The following is a 6139-nucleotide window of genomic DNA, read 5'->3' on the forward strand; positions in this document are numbered from 1 at the left end:
TATGCTGGTGAGCTATTGTGTAACTTTCATCCCTCACACTACAGATTCTCCATTCATGTGACAATCATGCATGAGAGCAGCTGATGACAAAGTTGGCGTATGTCAACTGGCTAAGACATTTAGTCTATTTGGTGGTTAAGTGTCTTTTCTATGGTACATTCTCTCTAGTGGGCATCAACTTAAGATAAATATTTTATGCTATCCTGTATCTTCATCCACAGGTGTCTTCCCAAGATCTCCTAGACTCTGATCTGCCAACGTTTCTGTTTCTAAGGCCCTGACCATCCAGCCAGGTCATTTACTACTGTCCATGAGTATGAATATATTCAGATCTCACTTTTCCTTCCATACATGGTGGATGATCAAGTGATCAAGATGCACTTGATGAAGCTCTATCCATGTGAAATAATTTTGCTTGCCATTGCCATTTAAGTCATTCATATATAAGTTGATCCATCTATAAACCAAGATATGACTAATTTTTTTCTCTTACTGTATTATAAATGATTTCCCCTGCAGTAGGTATGTGTTATAGAAGGGCATTGGCTAAATAATGGTAAATGCCATAACTGTGTGTGTGTTACCTTCCATTGCAGCTTGCTTGTGCCCTCTAGTCCAGCTCATGCTCAAGGTTCTTTTACCACTTCCACTTTAGGATGGGATGCTTTTGAGTTCACCTTTCTTTATGACTTGTACAGTCTGAAAAAAGTTAGCTCATGATGGACAGTGCTAGGTACAAAGTCACTAGACATATTGTGATTAGGGCCTCTATCAGGGAGAAATTTCATGCCAAATGTTGTTTTACAAAAGGTGAATGATTCTCTGTTGCAGATTGAATAGATTTTCTCTAGAATCCCATGAGTCTATATTGTTTTCTCTCAAGGAGTTTCCAATATATCCCATATGGTATCTTTTGCCACCACAAGCCAGTCTAATACCATTTGGTCTCCTGAGTTGTGTGACCCAAAGAGCAACAGTGCTTGCTCTACAGCCTGAAACTGTTGCAGAGTACTCTGGTGTTCTGGTCCATACTCAAAGGTGGTAGCCATAAGTATAATCTGGTATATGGGACAGAACAGTATCCCCAAGTTTGGAATATACTGCTTCCATAACCCAACAAAACCTATAAAATACAGTGCTCCCTTCTTCATAGTAAGAGTTGCAGAATGCAATAATTTCATTTTTTTAACTTTGGAGATGATGTTTCAGCATGACCCCCAATCATTCTAAAAATGTATGTGATGTAACACGCCTCTGGAAATTCATAAAGTTTACCTCCCAATCTCTGGAGCACATTTGCCTTAACAAGGCTTTTGGTGCACTAGTCAGTTTTTCCTCATTTGCTCTTATTAGTATAATATCACTAATGTAGTTTTATCAATGCAGTACCCTGTGGGATATCTAGATGGCTCTGATCTCCTTAGACTACATTATAAGAAATGGCAGGTAAGTTAACATAATCTAGGGCAAAATTGTAAATGCATATTTTGTATTTTCTGTGTGAATGTGAACTGTTTCTGATCATCCTGATCCTCTTTTTTGATATAATTTTAAAGTACATTTTTTCCAAGTCATAGACCACACACCTTGCTCCTGAGGCTATGTTAATCTATTCTGGTAAAGATAACATATCTGGAAGAAGGAATGCAACTGGCACTATTCTTGTTTGAATTTATAGTAGCCTGTGTGGTGTCTGTAGGGGCCAAATTAGTGAATTAAGTGGAATTGTAATGGGGAACTCCATTCATATAGCTTGACCTTTGTGGGCAGCACTAGTTTCTTTCTCTAAGATGAAACATAATTTTCAGTTACTACTTTGAGAAAAGAAGGGCCAATTCCAAAGGCTTTTATCTGGCTTTCTATAGTATTGTAGCTTTTATTTTATCCCAAGAGATGAGGGCCCCATGAGTGGGATACACCAACTATTAAATATGCCAAACTCAATTATACATACAGGGAGTAAAGTAAATAATCACTGGGTAGGTCCACTGGTGCAGGGACTCCTGTCCTAGGAGAGCCCCAAATCTGCGAAGGCTTGCCCATAATGTTCACCGATCCCAAAGAATGCACCCAGAGATCCAGGAAAGGACATGAGTTTATTACTTGCACAAGCAGGACAGGATGCTTCACTGAGGACCAGACAGAGAATGGCCCGTACTATCATAGAGCACAGACTTAGGTTATATACGTTAAGAACAAAACATTCATAAATCAATTAAAGATCAATATAGATTCCTTATCACCAAGACAAGGATTTGGTTTATATGCACATTGTTTAAAGGTTACAATAAAACATTAGCTTATTGATCCACAGAATCAGCAAAGTATGTTTAGAGTTTAGTGGCCCAAATCTTGTGATGTTAATGTGAGTGGGATGAACATACCAACAGAGTGCACCCAGACATGGACCAATTCCATGAGGTGAAGGAAATGGACCTAAGATGTTTACAAGCACCAGCTGTGGCTGTATCTCAAGGTAGACAGGACAATGAGGGGGGGAATGTATGGTGCCTACTCACACCTCTGTAGGTTGGATCTTGGTTAGGACTCCATTTATTATATAGCCCATTTTTCTTGCATTCTCACTGGACAGCTATGAGAGCCCTTTGTCTCCAGGAATCAATGTCAACTTGACTCCCATGTCAATTAGTCTTCCACATGCCTAAGAAATCTCTTTCCCACAGCCAACGGATACCAAAGTACATGACTTGATCTTTTTGGGGAATATTTGAGAAAATTGTGGCCATATTTATTTGCCATGATTCTTACATGTTCTTCCTACTGGGGAAAATGATCTCCTCTCCTAAAAATGGGTTTTTATCAGAAAACGGAATAACATTTGTGAATCGATAAGGAATGATGACTTTGTTATTGAAACAGGAGTCCTGATCACCTTGGTATATCTTCTGATGGACTAACCCTTGTTGATTGTGCATCTATATTATCCCTCAGAATACTATTTTATTACCTACGACCATGAATTTTTTTTCAGGTTTTTGCCACAGGATACATGTGCTCAGTGCAGTAACACAGATAGAGACACAGTGAGAAGGAAAGTCAGAAATCACCCTGCAGAGGTGGATGGCCATGCTGCGATCTCCTCCACTCTCCTTCTGAGATGTTGAGCATGCACTCACACACGTGCAGTGTGGGTTTCAAGCTGCCAGGTCCAGGACTCAAACCATGGTCAGCCATGTGAGAGTCCAGCACCTTAACCACCAAGCCACCTACTGCCCCCCCAACCATAATTTGGGGTTAAATCCCCTTGGATGCCATGTAAACACTGGCCCTCTATTTGGTTTTGGGCAGTTTAATGTCACCACTTGACGTCCATTGTTTTGAGGGGTGTTTTGTTCATTTTCATTTCTGTTAGTGAGCCTAGTTTTCTAATGGACCTCCTATGATAAGCATTGGCCTATAGAGGAAAGCTATGACTAAAATGGTGCCTTTCTTACAAGAGGATTTTTTTTTTTGTAGGAAAAATGATGTTTTAATAGAAGAGTAAAGATTTGTAATGAAAAGGAAATATACTTCCATGCCCGAAAGGCATGTGGGTGGGCAGCTGCCAGAAAAGGACAACTGTCTTGGGCATGAGCTTAGGTGTTATTTTATCCTGGGGGATGGCAATGAATATTCAGCAGGGGAAGGTCTGTCATAGTATCTGTCTTCTTTGTTTGGTTTCCCTGGCTTTTTCTGCACTGGTAGATCTCTCTCAGGTGAGGAATTTAATTATCACATCACACATTCCCAGGGTAGTCTTTGAAGGAATTTGCATCCCTATCTGGATGCCCGATGTTCACTTCGTGTCCCATCCCAGTGATGAATTTCTGTGTGTATATCTAGGACAGCATAAGGAGTATAACAACTTTCCTGACACCAAGAGCCAGGTGAGAAGGGTGGGAAGAACGAATTTTCAAAGAACGTTTGATTGTATTTCTTGATAGGCTATGATTGATCCAGTAAGCTATGAAATAGCTCTGGTTGTAAGCATCTTACAGTATGAGCACGTGTGAAAGCTATTTTGTGATCTCTAGTGAGAGCAATCAATGATCCTTCTCAAAAACTTGATCAGAGTGACTCTATTTTATTAGCTGGCTATATCTTAATATATGTGTGTTTTCATTTCCTATCATAGTGACTCTTCCTTGGAGGTCCCTGCCCTGTTTACCTACTCACTGGGTCTAATTCTTATCTCAATCTCTCTGGAAATGTACCCCTAATCATTAGGAAAAGGAGTTATGTCTATTCTGGCTGCTTTCTGCTGAGATGGCATGATGATGATGAGAGAATAGCAGCCAGAGAGTTTTCAACAGAAGTCTATCTAAGGACTATGGTGATTTGTGAGATGGTAGTAGTAGGGGGTCTGACTAAACCAGCACTTGTCCAGAAGCTGCATCTAGGTGAGAAGAAAAAAATCTAGTGAATGAATTTAAAAGAGAAGGGTCAAAAGTACAAATCAGAATTTCATATCATAGTCAAGGAAATCATGCAACAAAGGATGAGTTTTGTGAAGTGGCAGTTGGAGGATCTCCTCTTGGCTCTAACAGTTAGGCTAATCTGAGGAGAAATGGGTCCAGACTAGGAGACCAAGACAGAATAGGTGGCTCCTGTATCCAAAAGGAATTCAATTGATTTATCTGCCAGTCCAAAATAACCCTGGGCTCCAGTCCTGTGATGACAACTTTTTGTATTGGGGCTGATTGAAGTGGGCCTCTTCAGTTCCATTTGTACATGTGCATTTCTGATGGTCCTGGAAAATTTTGTATCCTCCAGGTCTTTCTATGGACCATTATCATCTGGTACGTTTTCCAGCTTTATAAAGTATGTCTGTTCTAACACTCACCTTCTTGAACAGGGCCTGCATTAGTATGAAAAGAGGGAGATGACTGGGGCACAAAATTTCAGGAGGCATTTATTCTTACTGTTGTGCAGCACTGACCCTGCCCTTGATCAATCCTGAAAGTAAGTGCCTCTTTAGGAATCAACCAGTTTTAAGAAAGCATTCCCTTTTCAGAGTTTCATATATGTCTCCATAGGTTGTATGCCCCAGGAACTTCTCTCGTTTCACCCTAGTCCCAACCCTGTCTCTGAGTCTTTTAACACCTTCTTTTACTATCTGCCTTAGAATTCCAGCAGTTGCTTTTATCATGTTTCTAGAAGCCATTCTCTTAGCAAGTTCACACCATTTCCTATGATCTTTCCAGAGTGTTAAGTCCTGTATGTTAGGAAAATACTCTGACATTATTTTCCCTGTCCTACCCAATCTTCTGGTCCCATTAACCAAAAACACTCAGAATCTGGTCCGATATGTACTTCTCTGGCTCATGCTGGTGGTGTCTGGTTAGGGTCTGCTTCATGTGGTAAATGAGGCAAAGAGTCTCCTTTGGGCCTCTTTTATAAGGGCATTAATCCCTTTTGCAAAGGCTCTGCCCTCATGGGGTATATTCAGATTATTTTATTATCAAGGGTCAGCATGGACCCAATTACAAATTATGCTGTGGGTTAACCCTTATAATTGGCCTAGTGACCAGGAAGAAAAATGTAAAAAGATTCTGAGGGAAGGGGTACGATGTAGTCATGTGGGAGAACACTGTCTTTGATCAACGGGGTTATACTAGCTCTTAATAGGTGGAGTAAGCCACATTTGTAGGCTCAGAGAATTTACAGGAGTGTTACTGCTCAAAATTTGGGAAGGGGCTTCCTCCCAGATGTCTCCATTCAAATATAAAAAGTTCTTTTTTTTCTCCACTAGAGTCCTGCACTTAGCCTAACACACCAAACTTGTGGAGTCTTTTAGTATTCTCTGGAGCTTGGCTACCTTAAAGACTCATTCTTAGACTTGGACCTCAGCTTTTTCTGCATTTCTACTCAGGAAATGAGACCCTCCTTGGAAGCCGTTAAAGGAGGCCTTCTAGATTTCACATATCGTCTATTAGGTGCAGCTTTTCATTTTACTTTTCTAAGTCATATATTAGTTCGTTATGCTGCCATGACAAAACATCATAGACTAGGCAGCATATAAACAATAATTTTTTCTCAGAGTTCTGGAGGTTGAGAAGTACAAAATTAAGGTGCCACTAGTGTCTGATGGGGATTTTCTTCACATGGTAAAGGGGCAAACAAGCTGTCTCAGGCTTCT

The sequence above is a fragment of the Tupaia chinensis genome, unplaced genomic scaffold (genome assembly GCF_000334495.1).
Source record: "Tupaia chinensis unplaced genomic scaffold, TupChi_1.0 Scaffold000005_2, whole genome shotgun sequence".
Classification (NCBI taxonomy): Eukaryota; Metazoa; Chordata; class Mammalia; order Scandentia; family Tupaiidae; genus Tupaia; species Tupaia belangeri.